The following is a 19,040-nucleotide window of genomic DNA, read 5'->3' on the forward strand; positions in this document are numbered from 1 at the left end:
CATGCAGGACCAATGAAGGAAAGTTCCAAGTACTGGGAGGACCAATCATCCACAGCTACTTGATTTTGCTAGCATTAAAACTGAGTTTCTTCCTCCATCCAACAGACCTCAGGCACTAGGACAAAAGCTTGACAGCACTGCTTGCTCAATCAATGGTTGTATAATTGAATATTATCAGGGTGATATTTGACCTTGAACTGAGGAGGGTTCACCAAGATATCTTTCAAATGAGGGGTTTGGGCTCAATGTCTCCCCTCCAGTCAATACTGAATGGAAAGAGTTTCAGATAATGGAGAGAACCACAGAACATCCATGTACACATTCCTATTAACCCAGTCAGTCCAGAGGTTTACTATGGGTGATGGTTTCCTTCCCACACCAGTTAAGAATATCGAAGACATACTTCACAACACAAACACAGAAGATAAAATTTGTCGGGTTCAGCTAGTTGTTAGACAACCTTTAGATTAGTCTGATACCTTCAGAGATCCTCCTGCCAATTTTTAATTTTCATAGGAGAAATTAGTATCTAATTTCATCACCCGCCATATTAGTATGTATACAGTACTTATTCCATCTGAGCATTGGTATGATTACCCAGGCTAACTAGGGTACAACTGATTGTCAAGTGCCATCATGCCCCATGAACACTATCCGAACAAACATAGCTCCACCTTATTCAACATTGTGTGCACATGCTCAGTTTCACACAACTCAAATACCCAACTTCACCTTAACTCTCAACTGCATCTGATTTGTGGATTAACAACAGGATACCCAAAATCATTTTTCTCCATCTGCTGTATGAAAAGTAGCTATTGCTCAGTAAATAAGACAATTGCTTTTCCTCCAACAAAGACCTATCCCCAAGAACTACCAACATGTCCTGGCCTTGGCATTTGCCATTCAGGAGGTCAACACAGACCCACGGCTTCTCCCCAACATCACCCTGGGCTTCCGCATCTACCAAGAGAACCAGTATGCAAGCATGGCTGAAGAGGTCAGCCTGTCTCTCCTCTCCAGCTGGGGAAAATTGTTTCCTAACTATAAGTGTGACACACAGGAGAGCCTTCTCTCTGTCCTTGGGGGTCTCAACTCTAGAACCTCATACCAGATGGCAACCGTGTTTGGCTGTTTCAAGACTTCTCAGGTACTTGGACACGTAACATGATGAAAGGGGGAATGCAAATGTAATGCTGTATGTTCTGCCCTGTGTAGTTACTTCCAACAATCTGCAGAGCCAATTCTGTGACCTGTAGAAAACATCTCATGAAAGAGGAAGGTTGTGGGGACAAGGTCTAGAATAGGATAACCTGCTTGTCTAGATAGTTAGTAACAAAAATACAGATACTATTTTCCTTGCTTAGCTTCTTCCTTTTTCTCCATCCCCAACCTCCCTTCAGCTAGGGTATCGCTTCTCTGACCCTGTTCTGAGGGATAAGACTCAGTTCCCCACCTTCTACCAGATCGATCCCCAGTATCACCTGCAGAATGCAGCCATTGTCCGACTCCTTCTGTATTTCCAGTGGAACTGGATTGGGATTGTTGTTCAGAGATCAGAGAGCAGTGACCATTTCATCCAGATTTTTGATGCCACCCTGTCCCAGTATGATATTTACATACAATTTGTAGAACAGATCATGCCCATAACCTCAATATTGAATATATTGCACAGGACTCAAATATATATGCTTCAGACAATTTTGAACAGTGATGCTCAGATTGTGATTATTTCTGGGGACTCAAATGCTCTGCAAAGCCTCATAGTATCCCACTACACTTACGAAGAAGAGAACCAGGCTTCTTCTGGGAAGGTCTGGATCCTGACCACCCAATGGGAATTTTCAGCTATTGGCTATCACTACGATTGGGTGAAATTAAAGTCCCTCTATGGTGCTTTGTCTTTCAGGGTCCACACAAACCCAGTGTCAGGATTCAAAGATTATCTCTGGGCTCTGAATCCATACAAACCTCATGGAAATGTCTTTCTCCCCGAATGGTGGGAAGTTGTAGTTGACTGTGATATGTTGAAGGCAGGTGTGTCCTCACCTGGTGGCCGAAGGGTTTGCACAGGGCAGGAGAACCTGGACACTCTTCCGGCTTCTGTCTTTGATGGAAAGATGACCGGTTTCAGCTACAGCATCTACAATGCTGCCTATTCTGTGGCACACGCATTACAGTCAAGCATGAAGAAATTAGAAAATTGAGGGATTTAAAATAAATATAAAGGATTATTTTAATCTTAAATTCCATTCAAGAATCTGAACTACTAGCAGTCAAAGTGAATTGGCGGTGGATAAGAGTCAATGGAATTCAAGGTGGGCTGGACTTAGATCTCCTGTGGGTGTGAAAGGACTCAAGGCTGATGATGCACTTCATCCCTACCTCAGCCCAGCCCCCTCTTACTATCTTACTATCACACATGGTGGACATGCAAGGCAGCCAAAAAATACTGGACCAAAATTAAAAAGTGGCTTGAGGAAACCATTGCATTGATTGGAAACCAGAGCTATTTTTATTAGGTCTAACCACAACAAAGTACAGTAGAGAAATATACTTAATCCTACATATTACAACAATACAATACAACACAACACAACACAACACAATACAATAGCAGAGTTGGAAGGTACCTTGGAGCTCTTCTAGTCCAACCCCCTGCCTAGGCAGGAAACCCTACACCATTTCAGACAAATGGCTATCCAACATCTTCTTAAAGACTTCCAGTGTTGGGGCATACACAACTTCTGGAGGCAAGCAAACAGTGGCCAGAATATCATATGCACAGAAATGGAAAACCAATATAATACCGAAGGAAGACAAGGTGATAAGGATGATCTTAGAACAGGGATGTACACTCACTAGAGGCAGGGGTGGCGGGGCCTCACCAGTCTCCTCAGGAAAGGAAGGAATCTTAAAGATTTTTTTAAAAATAATAAAGACCAAGCTAGTTGCTACCAGACTTCAACTCACAGTGATTTGGAGTGTATATAGTGTTTAAGTATAGGAGAAGGCCAGAGAACTCAGGGCCTCCTTTGCATAAGGATTTTTTTGCCTTTTAAGGGTTAACCAAGAGTTAAAAAGCAAAAAAAAATATGCAAATGAGGCCCATAGTTCTCGGGCCTCTTCCTGCAGAGGGCATGTGGTGGCTCTAGGAGCCACTATCCTAGCCTGTCTGGCCCTGGAGCCTAGCTAGACCGAATCTGGAATTTTGGCGTAGCTGGAAGGTATGTGGGTCAGAGGGAGGGGGAGGAATTCAATTTATTTGTAATTTAAGTATTTGTAATTTGTTTTTATTGTGTGTCTATGTGTTTCTTTCTTTCTTAACTTCACTCAAACAAACTCTCTCAATTTGAGAGAGAGTTTGCTTGAGAAGAGAGGGAAGGAGCTGACGCAGGGAGGGGAGCCTTGTTTGTTTGAGAAGAGAGGGGCAGCCCTCACCCCCCATCCTGCTCCCCTCTTCCTTTCCTCCTCCTCCTCTCCCCTTTCTTCACCGGCTGCCACCTCGCCCCCTACGCCTCCTCTGCCCCCCCCCCGCTGTGTCTGCCAGGCGTCTCGCGTTTATGGTGGGCATAAACGCGAGACGCCTGGCAGACACAGAGGTGGGGATGGAGGAGGTGGGGGGTGAGGAGGAACCGCGGAGGCGAAAGGCGAAGAGGGGTGTGGGGGGTGTTTGCAGCCCTGGTTCCATCTCCCAGCAGCCCCAGGAGGAAACGGCGAAGAGGGGTGGGGGGGTGTTCCAAGAGGCCCCCTCCCCTTTTGGAACTCCGCAAGCCAGGCCCGCAGCAGCAAGAGGACCCGCTCCGCTTCTATCACCCCCCCCTGCTCCAGAGAAGCAAGCCGGGCAAGACTCTGCAGTCCAGGCGGCCTTACTCGGCCCAGGTTAGGAATCGTGTGCCTGTGGGGAGGCTCTCCCTGGGCGGCTGGGTAGATGGCAAGGCAAGCGAGTGGCTTTGGAGGAGTAGAGCAGGCGGCGAGGCTTCGGAATGGAACGGCAGGCCAGAGTTTCTCCTTTGAAGGCGGGCAGCTCAGCAAGGCAGGTGGAAAACAGGCAGGGCGTCGGGTGGCGTCGGCGCTGGGCCTTCCTGTGGATCCTCGGGCGGCACTTTGGAAACAGCAGGATGTGCAGGCGGTGTGGGCGCAGAGGCCGCGGCGGTTTGAACACGGGGCTGGCTCTGAAGGCAGCGGCGGGTAGAGGCAGACAGCGACGGGCGCGAGGCTTTGAAGGCGGCCTTCCCAGAAGGCAGCTGAGTTGAGCGCAGAGCTGGCTATGGAGGCGGCGGCTTCTGGCCGTCCTGTGGCTCCTCGGGCTTCTAGTTGGGAGGACACGGCTTCGCAGGAAGGCAGTGGGCTCCTCGGGCTTCTCGATCGGAGACAGGCAGGCTTCACGGAAGGCAGTGGAGGCAAGCAGCTCTTCGGGAGGCATGCAGGCTTTGCAGGCAGGCAGGCAGACCCCATCGGCGGTTGCGCGGTCTGTGCCTCGTCCTTAAGTTGGCGTATACCGGGGGTATGTGGCTCGTCCTTAAGTTGGCGTATACCGGGGTATGTGGCTCATCCTTAAGTAGGCGTAGACCGAAGCTCCAACGGCTGTGGCTACTGCTGCTGCTGCTGCTGGCCTTGGGAGTTGTGCGAGGGAGATCGGGTAGCCTCCGGAGTTGTGCCAAGAAAAGGCGTTCGCGTGGCTGTGACTGGCTGTTTTCTCTTGTTCCAGGCCCTGCGGGAATCGCGGATCCCACCTTCGTCGCCAGTTTTAAAGATTGAGTGGATGGAAACGCAGGAGCCATGGATGTGCAAGGAAGAAGATCTTTATTGTAACAGAAGATGACAGCGATTCAAAATAGGCAAACTCGCGCCAGGGTATTTATAATCAGTATGTAGCAAGTTAGCACCAATCAGGGGCCGAGTACTGCACAGCAACTGCTGATGCAGTACCTCGGCCAATCAGGACACACTGGCTGGTTAGCAACAGTCTATGCTGCGTCCCAGCCAATCAGGGCGCAGCATAGACTGTTGCTGGCCCTTTAGGAAAGAATAGAATAGTCTGGATATTTAACAGAAAGCACAGGGACCTTTAGTACTGAATTTTCATCAATTCGTGCCTAGGTGATGTATCAAAGTAAACCTGTTCTTTGAGGAAACTGACTGCATCAGAGTTTTGTTTGCAATGGGTACATTAATTGGAACCTGACAATAATCATGATTGGTAAAGAAATGGAATGACCAATAAAGGAGAATATTTGTAGCTCTGGGTTGAACTGACGGGTCCTTGGTGCTCACTGAGCTTGGTTGATTTCATGCAGTCAATTTGTTATCCAAAATAGGTATCCTCATTAGTGGCACAGTTGATAAGCAAACACTTGACGATGTTACCTCATTTAGGTAATGAAATGTCTGCAAGAAAGCAACCAAGCCCAGAGAGCACCAATGACCCCTCAAATGGAATGACCAATTCAGAAGAGGTCTTTGTCAGAGAGCTGCACAACAGCTATTCCCAGAGTCTGCCTAGAAAAATTCAGCCTAAGAGTAGGTGGGTGACTTTGTGTATCATAACAGAGGCATAAAGATTGAAAAATGGCAGGAAGAATTATGAGATGCGAAAACATATGTAGAAATATTCTCGATAATATTTGGTGAGGAATGAACTTTCATGAAAAAACAAGTATGGTTAAAGGGAGACTGAGAAAGTCATGCTTGGAGGAAGTTGATGACTTTTCCCCAAAGAACCTGAATGAAGGAAAGACAATTATTGGAGGTGCAAGGATTTGTTGGAAGTAACAAATGGAAGGAAGGGCATGGAGACTTAAACTGAATGGGGCTGTGGAAATCAGTTATTATCTAGGCTTCCTTTGTTCGTTTGTAATTCCTTCCTCCTTCTCCTTTTTCCCTCCCTCCCTCTTTTTTCTTTCTTCCCTCCCTCCTTCCTTCCTTCCTTCTTTCTCCCTTCCCTCCCTATTTTTCTCCCATCTTTCTTTCTTTCTTTCTTTCTTTCTTTCTTTCTCTCTTTTCTTAATTCCTTCCTCCTTCCTTCCATTTATTTATTTCTCCCTTCCCTCCCTTTTTCTCCCATACCCCTTCCTTCCTTCCTTCCTTCCTTCTTTCTTTCTCCCTTCCCTCCCTTTTTTCTAATCGAGTATATGAATCCATATGAATCAATATTGGCTGTTTGCTTTTATTATGAATTGCTTATGTTTCTATATAATTATTACTGATTAAACCAATATTTGCTATTTGCTTCTAATAGGATATATTGCTAGAAATCACTTATTAAAAATTAAGCTTTGTTATTGGTTTCTGATTATATTATTACGTACTGTCAGAAATTAGTTGTTTTCTAGCCTAGCAAACTATAACTTTAATACTGGATGGCATTATTGGAAATGTTATCTCACTGCTGCGTCTCGCTTCTATTCTTAGCGCTAAAGCTAGGCACATTCTTGAAAACATAAGAAATTGTTACAGGGGAATATCAGGCCCCATAGATAAAAGAACCAAACTAGGGAGTCATAAACCCTTAAAGCATTCTGCCAAAAAACAACTTGGCAAAGGGGGGGCTGCCACCCCCTACTCAAGGCTGTAGGAATCCTCCATAGATAAGGGAGACAGAGACAGGAGGTTGAACAAAAAGATACTTTAAAGATCACATTGGTAAAGAATCTTTGTCTCTGATTGGATAAACTTTGTTTCTATCTGCCTAAAATGTATGTAATACTCTGAGCCCCTCTTGCAGGGGGCGGCTCTTCCTTTCATGCATTTGTTTGTATGTTTTGGATATAGTTTTGGTCACCCAGATTTTGCTATGGCCATAAATAAAAGCTGATATTTTTTGCAAGCTTCGTCTCTCTTTGGCATTTCAGTTGATGCTGAAGCAAGGTCATTGCGTGGGGCCCAGAGGTGGGTTCCTACCAGTTCGCACCTATTCGGTAGAACCGGTTCGTCAAATCTACCGAACTGGTTAGAAGAGGTTCCACCAGTGGACCCGGGAAGCAGGCCACACCCACAGAAGAGGTTCCAAAAAATTTTGAAACCCACCACTGGTGGGACCCCTCCTCCTTTTGGAAGGACTCCCGCGGCTGCTGCCACTGCTGCCGCTGCTGCCGAAGTTTCCCCATTCTGATCAGCTCCACTGTCAGCCCCCAGGGCCCCCCTTGGGCAGAACAGGGCTTCTGCAGTTCTCTCTTGTAGGTCTGGAAGATCAGCTTCTCTTTTGGGACCACTCTTGCGCAAACGTCACGTCTCCCAAGCCTCTAGAAAGAGTTTCATAGCCTGGGACAACATAAGGTTCGCCTCATCAGCGTACTGCCAAGCAGCTGCCGCCCGCTGATGTTGCCCTGTGGTAACTCCAGCGGAATTTCCTCAGGGTCATACTTCTGTCCCACTCCCAATGACAACTTGGGGCAGATGGATCATTCCTCCAAATTCAGATCCGTCATCCGCTCCGTCTCCAAGGGACACGAGGATGCAGCTGCCCCCAGGTCATCCTCCTGGTCGCTGCCTGGGTAGGACATTCCTTTGAAGGTTTTGGTTTTATTTACACTCCCCTTGGAAGGTGTTAGCTCCAGGATGAGTGCAAAAGTGAGATCTTGCTTAATGTCAAGCCAGCCTCCCTCAGCAACCAAGAAAGAGACCACTTAACTCCATTTCACAGAATTAAGAGTACTTTTACTGGTTATGAAAAGATAGCAGCTAAGCAAAGCAAGATCTGAGGCAAAAGCGTGTGAAATCATACATATCAATATGTGACCCAACTCCCTCCCCCTGGTAACCCCATCCATAGTCCAATCTGCAAATCCCTTAGGTGTCATGTGGGTTCCATCTTTAAGGAGCATCATCAGGTTGGTATGCAGGACGGTTGGCCTTGACCACACCAAGCACTATCTCCAGCATGCGCAGTAGATGATGAGAACAAAACTCTCTTTTTACAATCTCTCTGCACTTAAAACTTCCCTTCCCAAATACCAGGCCCCACTCCCTGTTTCAATGGCAGCCGAAAGCAGATAGCGAAACAGAGGCTGACACTGGGTAAGCCTGGCAATAGGGGCATGTCTTAATTAAGTTTAATTGGACTCAGTTCAATCATAAGGCGGACAATGTCAACCCATGTATGGATGCTATCTCTGCTCTATTAGAAGAGGCATATCAGGTAAGTACCAACACCCTTTCTCCAGAGCTCTTGTAGGAATGACAAGAAGTAATGGCTGGAAACCTATCAAAGAGAGACCCAATTTAGAATGGGGGATTAATTTTTTGAGAGAGAATAATTACTAATTTAAAATAGCATATTTTCTCCTTTTAATGTAATATAATAAGATAAATGAAAATAAAATAAATAAAATGGACTGGAATATAGTAGAATAGCAGAGTTGGGGGGGGGACTTGGAGGTCTTCTAGTCCAACTTCCTGCTTAGGCAGGAAACCCTACATCACTTCAGACAAATGGATATCCAAGATCTTCTTTAAAACTTCCAGTATTGTAGCATTCACAACTTCTGGAAGCAACTTGTTCCACTGATTAATTGTTCTAACGATCAGGAATTTCTCTTTAGTTCTATGTTGCGTCTCTCCTTGATTAGTTTCCACCCATTGCTTCTTGTTCTGCCCTCAGGTGCTTTGGAGAATAGCTTGACTCCCTCTTCTTTGGGACAGCCCCTGAGATATTGGAAGACTGCTGTCATGTCATCCCTAGTCCTTCTTTTCATCAAACTAGAGATACCCAGTTCCTACAACCATTCTTCATTCTTCATGTGTTTTAGCCTCCAGCCCCCTAATCTTCTTTGTTAAATGAAATGACTGTTGTTGCCCCAACTGAAATTACATATTCACTGGAGCTCCAGAGTTTTCTGCAATGCTCCACAAACAGCAAGAGGGAAGCAGAACAAACGACTTTCTCACATGGCCACATTGTGCAGTTACAGAAGTGGCCCCCATTTTCCATGTGGGCACAGCTGAATGAGGCCATTTGTCGAGCCTGAATTTGACATATGTGTAGCCATTTTATTTAGCTCTCTATTATACTCATTTATTCCTTTTCTTTTTCTTTACTATGAAAGGGGTTTTTTCAGGCTCTCCACATTCTTAAAGTATGGGGGAGGGACAAATAGATAGTGAGGATTGTTTTGGCTAGGTGACCTTCCTTCCTGTGGGAACAGAGGCTGCTCCTGGTGAGAATGGAAGGTGGAGTTTGAAGACACCGATCAATGTGGAGGGAGTGTTTATTGGAGAGAGTGACTTTTGAGGGATGTTTCTAACTTACAATATTATGTGGTGTAATTCAGGTTTGTCTCGGATCTGGAATTACAACAGACTTTGCCAATTTGATGTCTACCTAAATAAAAGAAATTTGTTTTTGAAGATGGACTTTGCACATTTCTTCTTGGAATGGGTTTCATCACTTGGAACCCTGACACCATTGGTGGCTGCTACCAAAATCATGCCGGAAGTGCTTGCTAAGTGAATCTGTCCCAACACTTATGGAACAACGTCAGCTTTTATGCTTTATAGACCTGCAAACATTGTCAATGTGTAGTTTAGGACACTTGGCTACAGCCACTTCATCCCAGCCCCCTCACTCCAGCTGACCCATGGCATTCACCCCTCCCTAGCTGCCATGGTTTACGTACCTCTCTTTGCAAAGTGGACAACCTAGGCCATGGCAGGAGTGATCATGCTTGCCTTTTGACTCCCTGCGAGCTGCCCCACTTTGACCGAAGTGCGAAGGGTGAGCATCAGAGGTTCCTGCCAGTTCTAACCTCTTCTATAGAAGAGGTTCAACAAATCTACAGTGACATTTAGAACCGGATCCAGCTCCCTCCCCCATCCATCCACACATCATCAAGATGAAGAGTGAGAGGAGGAATTCTGGGAGTTGAAGTCCACAAGTCTTAAAGCTGTCAAGTTACAAGACCCTTGCACCCCTAACCCTTTAGAAAAAAAAATCCCAGGGGTGTTCAAACTTGACAGCTGGGTTTTTTTTTCTAAAGGGTTAGGGGTGCAAGGGTCTTGTGACATGACAGCTTTAAGACTTGCGTGCTTCAAATGCCAAAATTTCTGAGCCAACATTTTGGTTGCTAAGCAAGAGCATTGTTAAGTGAGTTTCACCACATTTTACAAGTTGGCCACGCCCACCCAGTCACATGATTGCCAAGCCACTCCCACTTGGTCACATGGCTAGCAAGCCACTCCCACCCAGTCACATAGCCGGCAAGCCACTCCCACAAAGTAGGCCACACCTACAGAAGAGATTCTAAAAAAATTTGAAACCCACCACTGGTGAGCATGTAGGTCAGACAGCTTCTGTTCCCATCATGCAGCTGCCAATCCAGCGCTTCAGTTTGGTGATCCATTCCGTGGCCTGGGGTGTCCAGTTTGCAAAAGGTTCTCACAAGCTGTAACCTGCTGTCAATGCACAGTAGAACTGTGCTCTCCGTACAACCATCTGTGGGAAGAAAACTCCCAATCTCTCCTGGAGTGACAGAGCCTCCAATTTAGGAAGCATCATCTATGGGTCTCCAGCTGGGACCAAAGGTTCTATAATATGTTTGCTAGCTCTGATGGTGGACAGAATGGCAGGCCTGTCCCAGCTTAGACATTTAGGAAAGAAAAATCCTTGACTCTATTTGTAGAGTTGGATATACTTTTACTAAAAGTCAAGTGATTACAGCATAAGCAAAGCCAGATCTGAAGATTCTTACATAAATCATGTAATTTTCCATAATCCCAGTGTCAGGCCTGCAGCCATATTCCTTTTGGGTCTTTGGCCTGCCACACTTTTATTTTACTATGCCGTTTCTATTGTGGGAAAATGAGATGGGGGTGATATGGAGTTAAATGCTATGTGGCCAAAATCCAATTCCTTTCTAGAATCCAAGGTCATCCTTTGTCTTTGCACCTCTGCACCTGACTCGAACTGGATGGGTGGAACTGCCAGTACTGGGTGGGGAAAACTAGGAAGATTTCAGATTCGGGTTTTCCCAGATGTGTCAACATGGCTCTCTTAATCAATTGGACCTTTGAGCAATATTTTGCCTTGGACTCTGATTTAACTTTGGATGACACCCAGGTCCTCCCCCATAGGTCATCTTGTTTGTGTCCAATGAGGTTAAAATGAGCTGTTCTGGTTTCTAAAGTTTGGAGCCTGTGTGGTGGCCCTTTGCAATTGATTGCCATGCCTGTGTCCTTGGATCGTTCAGTCATTGCCTCTGATTGGCTCTTCTCTTTCCTGTCATTCCCCCTTCCTTATCTCCCCGCTCTCATCCTTTATGGCAGATCTTACATAGAGTCTCTTACTGTTTGCAATTAACATGGCCCCTGTCCCTCTTCTCTGAGAGTGAATCTCATATAGGAGGAGATGAAAAAATGGGGAATGGGCTCCAATTCCAGGAGTCAGTAGAGGAGGAGGTGATTGTTGCAGTGAGAAGGACCTTCTGGGAATGGCTTTAGCCTGGGAACAGTTGAGACAAGCAGGGCTAATTGTCCTTTGTTAAAAATCTGCAAGGGCAATTTGTACTGTATTGAATTGGCAAGAGTGAGGCAGTGATGGGAGGGTGGCTGGGGAGTGGTTGTTAGGGAGAATCAGTGGGGGGGATGGTAGGGAGGGGATACCAAGATGCCCTTGTGACCTCTAGACTGGAATACTGCAACGTGCTCTACATGGGGCTGCCCTTGAAGAATATTCGGCGACTTCAGCTTTTCCAGAATGCAGCCGCGCGAGCGATCGTGGGTGCGCCTCGGTTTACCCACATAACACCTATCCTCCGCTAGCTGCACTGGCTGCCTGTTGATCTCCGGGTACGCTTCAAGGTGCTAGTTGTCACCTACAAAGCCCTTCATGGTATTGGATCTGGGTACTTGAGAGAGCGCCTACTGCCAATTACCTCCACTAGACCAATTAGATCCCACAGACTAGGCCTCCTCCGAATTCCATCAGCCGGCCAGTGTCGACTGGCGACTACCCGGAGGAGGGCCTTCTCTGTGGCTACTCCGACCCTCTGGAACAAACTCCCCATGGAGATTCATACCCTCACCACCCTCCAGGCCTTCCGCACAGCCCTTAAAACCTGGCTGTTCCGACAGGCCTGGGGCTAAAGACTCGCTGCCCCACTTCGAATGGTATGATTGTTGTGCTTTTTTTTAACTATGTATGGTTTTATGTTTTCTGTAACTTTGTTTGTTTTTCCCTCCCTTTGAGTTGTGAGCCGCCCTGAGTCCCCTTAGGGAAAAGGGCGGCATACAAATAAATTAAAATGAAAAATGAAATGAAATGGGACTTATGGGGATGGGTGGCCATGGTGGGTTAGCTGAAATGGGGAGACTGGTTGAGGTGGCTGGGGAAAGGCGAGTGCAGCCAATTGTCCCATTCCCAACAATGTGATAGGTTGAAAAGTAACTATTTCATCATTGTAACTGAACAAGGACTATCTGCAATGTTTATGTAGCTATTACATTGCTTCAGCCTTCAGGCTTCAAATGCAGGGCTAATAACCAATAATCAAGCCTCACAGCAGTATTGTTTATTAAGAGTTTGCCCAGGATAAATTTTCTCCAGAGAATAGTGGGAAGAACTCTTGAAGATCAAAGGATGCAGCCATATTCGTACATTTGAAAAAGGAACAGAAAATGATATATGCATAAGGAATAGATGATATAATCATAGATATTCACAGTTAACAAACTACCAATTATGTTGCCACTCTCCTATTGTTACTATCTTCAACAGAGAAATATTCTCTTAATAAAAGAAATATTTCAGTTAAATTGCCATAGAAATTTTGATAAAGCTTTATTGAAAACCAGAGAATTTGATTTTGCTATTTTATGGGACAATTTGCACACATTCTTCCTGTGCTTCTCTTTCTCACACGAGAGGCCACCAGATGGAAATGGAGATGTTATCACCAAGATACCAATTGTGCCCTACCCAGGATTAAATGACATGTCACAGGACTCTGATTGATAGCTCCCTCCTGACTTTGATGACTGTCATTCCTTGTCATACCTTGAATGACATTGTTGGGAACTTGTCCTCATTAAAGAAATGTGATTGTGATGTTGGGCATGGATAGAATGATTCCTGTGGAGACCTTCTGTGCACACAGATCTCATAAAACAGTGTAGTTTACCAGGGAAGTCCAAGAGATGAAATGTCACAAGAGATGATTAACCTACTGCATACAATGACGACATTCTTTGCTCATTCCTCTCAGGGAAATTCTGCCCAACCTTGAAGAGGCAGCAATGCAGATCTGCATGTGAGGGGGATTTAAACTCTGCTATTTCAACAACAATTGAATAATGTTCTATAAAGTTCGATAAAGCCTCAAACATCTAAGGAAACAGCCATATATGAATAGAAACACTGATATTGAGCACAATCATTTAATGCACTACCTTAAAAATAAACTCAATAAAATAAGGAACAAAATAAGAAAATTTCCTCCTTGAAATAATAAACATGAATCTTTTTTCCAGTTTCACATTTTTATTAGGTTATAAGATAAAATACAAAATAAAAAGGTAAATAGGAAGACACTGTAGAGGGGGAAGGGGGGAGAGAAGGAGAAATTGAGGAAAAGAAAAGAAGAAACATAGACTTCAGGATCCCTCTGTTGCAGTAAAAATAAAGCATTAACATCAAACTACAACTTTTTGTTTTTCCTAATAATATAATCTAGCCATTTCAATGAAAACATATCAATCTAATCATTAAACCCCAAAATCAAAGTTTCATTTTTTTTCCACCTCAAGCACAAAGTTCAGAAATGGTCTCCATGTGGAAACAAAGGTACTTATATTCTTTCCTTTAACCAAAATAATCAATTTTGCCACTTCTGCCATCTCCATCAGCTTCTGTAGCCATTCATCCATAGTGGGAATCTAAGTCTCCTTCCATTTTTGTTTGTATAATATTGCTACTGTCAACATATATAAGATCATTTTTTTTCTCCAAGTTATTTTTCCATTAAACCCAAAGGGAAAGTTTCTGGTGTCATTTTTATTTTCATATTAAGTATATTCTGTATTATAATATGGATCTTACTCCAAAATTTCTTTGCTTTATCACATGTCCACCACAAATGGTAAAAAGTTCCTTCTTTCTTTTATACTTTCAACATTCAGTTGAAATACCTTTATACGTTCTGAATAATTTATCTGATGTTAAATGCCAGCGATACATCATTTATACAATTTTTCTTTTATAGTTTGGTGTACATTTTAAACCTTTCATCCACATATTTTCCCATTGTTCAAGTGTCACATAATGTCAAAAATTCCTTGCACACTGAATCATAAAATTTTCATTTATCATACCATAAATAACCATGCCATCAAAACCTTAATCCGTGACCTTCTAATTCAAGTAGCCTCTTATGCTGAAGGTTCACCCACTCTTTTAACCAGGCATCAAACATGCATCAAAATACAATTTCAAGTTTGGTAAACCCAACCCCCATTTTTCCTTAACATCTTGCAATAGTTTGAATCTAATTTTGGGTTTTTTCCCTTTACCATATAAACTTAGAAGTATTGGAAATAATAAGCATATCTTCAATAACAAGTTTTTGGTCCATACAGGGCATTGGACCTCACTAAGGCACTTTGAAAACATGGAAAACAAAGAACTGACCACAGGAATATTATAAGCAGTTGGAGAACTTGATAAGAAATTCTTTTATGGACAAATTCCTCCTTCACATCAGCATTTATTAGAAATCTTATTACATTCTAAACACACCACAAATACAAATATAAATGAGGAAACTCCTTGCATTAGTTAGAATTTTTTGTTTCTTACTATATTTTCTCTACAATTCAGATCAGGCCTCATTAGAATAATGTAGCATTTGGGGAAAAAGATACAAGCCAAGAGAGCAGCTCCAGAGGCCAGAATGGAGAAGATCTCCACAGCCACCATGGACTTCCCTTTGGTGCTCAGATAGGTAGGGAGGAAGGAGATCCAAACACTGCAAAAGACCAGCATGCTAAAAGTAATGAACTTGGCTTCATTAAAGCTGTCAGGCAATTTCCTAGCTAGAAATGCCACTGTGAAACTGACAAGGGCCAAAAGTCCTAGGTAAGAGAGCACACCGTAGAACATTACAGCTGAGCCTTGCTTACATTCCAAGATGGTCTCTCCAAACAAGGAGTGAAAGTCCAAGTTAAGAAACGGGGGAGAGGTTCCCAGCCAGGTGGCACAAAGAAGGGCTTGGACCAGTGGACAGGCTATGACAATGGAGTTGGTCAGTGGTTTTCCTAAGAGTTTCCTTGTCTTGTTCCCTGGCTTGGTGGCCATGAAGGCCAGAACCACCATGACAGTCTTTGCCAAGACAGAGGAAACTGCAAGGGAAAAGAGAATGGCAAAGGCAGATTGTTGGAAGAGACAGGTGATCTTCCCTGGTTGACCAATGAAGAGGAAGGAGCAGAAGAAGCAGAGCAGAAGGGAGACCAGGAGGATGTAGGTGAGATCTCGGTTGTTGGCCTTGACAATTGGTGTATCATGGTGTTTATAGAAAATAAGCAGGACTGCAGATGTGATCACTGATAGAAAAAGAGCAAGAAAAACTAAGGTGTATCCCAGGGTGTCTTGATAGGAAAGGAAATGGATCTTCTTGGCAATGAATTGGTCCTTGTCCTTGTTGGGATATTGGTCTTCTGGGCAGGGTTCACAGTGAGCAGCATCTGAAATGAAAAGTTTTTGTCTAATGATTTCTTGAGCAACTACCATGCACATTATCCCTCCTGCAGAGATGATGCACATGTTGCCTTTCTGTTGTTGACCTACCCACAAAGGGAATAATGAAATAACCCATGTGCTATTTATGGGACATCAACAAGAGCAAATCATCCTTCATTTATGATGATCCTGGGGAGAGATTAGCCAGAAACAAGGATTTGTTCAGTTCCAGCTATCCATTCACTGTGCACCTTCATGAGTAATGTGGCTCTTAGTCTTAGATTGAACGTTTTTCTCCCATTTTATAATAGAACCCACAGAAGACAGATCTGTTATCCAAGAATGGTGCTGTTTTGTTTGTGTGTACATCATCCCAAAACATTCAACATCACAGAAATCCAAGCCTATACCCCAACTTCTGGTACTGAAGAGGATGAAATTGACTGGTTCTATGAAGCCCTATGGCACCTATAGAATCAACACCAAAAATGATGTCTTTATCATCAGGAGGGATTGGAATGCTGAAGTAGGAGGCCAAAAGATAACTAGAATAACAAGCAAGTTCGGCCTTGGAGTACAAAATGAAGCAGGGGACAGGCTGATAGAATTTTGTCAAGAGAAAACGATGGTCATAGAAAAAACTCTTTTCCAACAACCCAAGAGACGACTCTACACATGGACATCACCAGACATCACCAGACATCACACATAAATCAGAGTGACGGTCAATAAAAACAAGACCAGAAAATGACTGCGGCTCAGATCATGAGCGTCTCGTCACAAAATTTAGGCTTAAATTGAAGAAAGTAGGGAAAACCACTAGGCCACTCAGGTATGAACTAAATCAGTACATGTGACAAATAGTTTTAAGGAATTAGATCTGATAGAAAGAGTGCCTGAAGATCTATGGACGGAGGTTCGCAACATTGTACAAGAGGTAGCAACTAAAACCATCCCAAAGAAAAAGAAATGCAAGAAAGCAAAATGGCTATCTGAGGGAGCTTGCAAATAGCTGAGGAAAGAAGGGAAGCGAAAGGCAAGGGAGAAAGAGAAAGATATACCCAATTGAATGCAGAATTCCAGAGAATACCTAGAAGAGATAAGAATGCCTTTTTAAATGAAATGTGCAAACAAATATAAGAAAACAATAGAATAGGGAGGACATAGATCTCTTCAAGAAAATTGGAGATATGAAGGGATGTTTCATGCAAAGTTGGGCATGATAAAGGACCAAAATGGTAGGGATCTAACAGAGGCAGCAGAGATTAAGAAGAGATGGCAAAAGTATACAGAAGAACTATATAAAAATGAGCTTAAGGTCCCTGATAACCAAGATGGGATGATCACTGACCTCGAGCGTGAATGTGATGTCAAATGGGCCTTAGGAAATTTGAGCAGCAACAAAGCTAGTGGAGGTGACAGTATCCCAGCTGAGCTATTCAAAATCTTAAAAGATGATGCAGTAAAAGTGCTGCACTCAATTTGCCAGCAAACCTGGAAAACTCAACAGTGGCCACAGGATTGGAAAAGGTAAGTTTATATTCCAATTCCAAAGAAAGACAATGCCAAAGAATGTCCAAACTACCGCTCTATTGCACTCACTTCACATGCTAGTAAAGTTATGCTCAAAATCCTAAAAGCTAGGCTCCAGCAGTATATGGATTGAGAACTACCAGAAGCACAGGCAGGATTTCGAAGAGGCAGAGGAACTAGACATCAAATTGCCAACATACGCTGGATCATGGAGAAAGCTAGGAAGTTCCAGAAAAAAAACCCTCTACTTCTGCTTCATTGACTATGCTAAAGCTTTTGATTATGTGGATCACAACAAATTGTGGCAAGTTCTTAAAGAGATGGGAGTACCAGACCATCTTACTTGTCTCTTGAGACTTCGCTATGAGGGTCAAGAAGCAACAGTGATAACTGGACACAAGAACCACTGATTGGTTCAAAATTGGGAAAAAGGCCTGGCAAGGCTGTATACTGTCGCCTTGCCTATTTAACATATATAGAGAGCACATCATGAGAAAGGCGGAGCTAGATGAATCAAGAGTTGGAATTAAGATTGTCGGGAGAAATATCAACGACCTCAGATATGCAGATGTCTATGCAGCATTCTAAAAAGCAGAGACATCACCCTGCCAACAAAAGTGCGTATAGTCAGGACTATGGTTTTCCCAGTTGCAATGTATGACTGTGAAAGTTGGTCCATAAGAAAAGCTGAGAGCCAAAGAATTGAGGCCTTTGATCTATGGTGCTGGAGAAGATTCCTACGAGTCCCTTGGACTGCAAGATGATCAAACCAGTCAGTCATAGGGGAGATCGACCCTGACTGCCCTTTAGAAGACCAGATCCTGAAGATGAAACTCAAATACTTTTGCCACCTAACGAGAACGAAGGACTCACTGGAGAAGAGCCTAATGCTGGGAAAGATTGAGGGCAAAAGAAGAAGGGAACGACAGAGAATGAGGTGGCTGGATGGAGTCACCGAAGCAGTAGGCATGAGCTTAAATGGATTCCAGAGGATGGTAGAGGACAGGAAGGCCTGGAGGAAGATTGTCCATGGGGTCATGATGGATTGGACATAACTTTGCAACTAACAATGACAACACATCATCCCTTAACCTGATAGCCTTAATCTCAAATCTGTTCATTCAGACTCCCTCCTGCTCTATCAAAGAGACATAAATAGATGGATCTCATCTTTCTCTGGCAGGTCTATTTCCTCAAAAGTTGATAGAGCTGCTAGAAGAAGCACACTCTAAATGATTAAATAAAAGCTTGGACCAGATGTCCCACTTCCTCAGGAAAAAATTGGAAGTTGGTTTCCCAATTGGATGTGAAAGTAGGGGGAGAAATGGAAGTTGGGGACTCATAAATTGTGCCCTCAAACTATCCTTGCTGAATTCAGGAAAGGTGGCTTCTTTTACCAGGGCAGTTTACATCTTTAAACTGAAAGTTCCCCCAGAAAGTATGAGTGCATGTCAATTTTATCAAGAATAACAAAAATATATTGATTTAATGAATGTCTTCCTTGATTATGGAAGATTTAGATTTGAAGTGTGGTCTACCTGTCTGATTAGAAAATGTCCCTTCTGGACAAGCCAAACACTGGTAACAGCAAACCTGCTTGCCCTCTGGAACATTTCTCCTCTCTCCGGCATGGCACCTCTTCTTGGCACACCTGGCAAAGGGCACTTTCTAAAAGGGAAAAGACAAATACCCGAGGTCTATTCAATGATCATGTATCATTACATCTCTACATTGACATCTCCATCTTCAAAAGATCTTCAGAAGAACCGATTCACCATGGTGCTGAACCTGGCAAAGTCTAAAATAGAAATACTTGAGATTACCTAAGCAGTGAAGCTGC

Source organism: Thamnophis elegans, chromosome 1 (genome assembly GCF_009769535.1).
Source record: "Thamnophis elegans isolate rThaEle1 chromosome 1, rThaEle1.pri, whole genome shotgun sequence".
Classification (NCBI taxonomy): domain Eukaryota; kingdom Metazoa; phylum Chordata; class Lepidosauria; order Squamata; family Colubridae; genus Thamnophis; species Thamnophis elegans.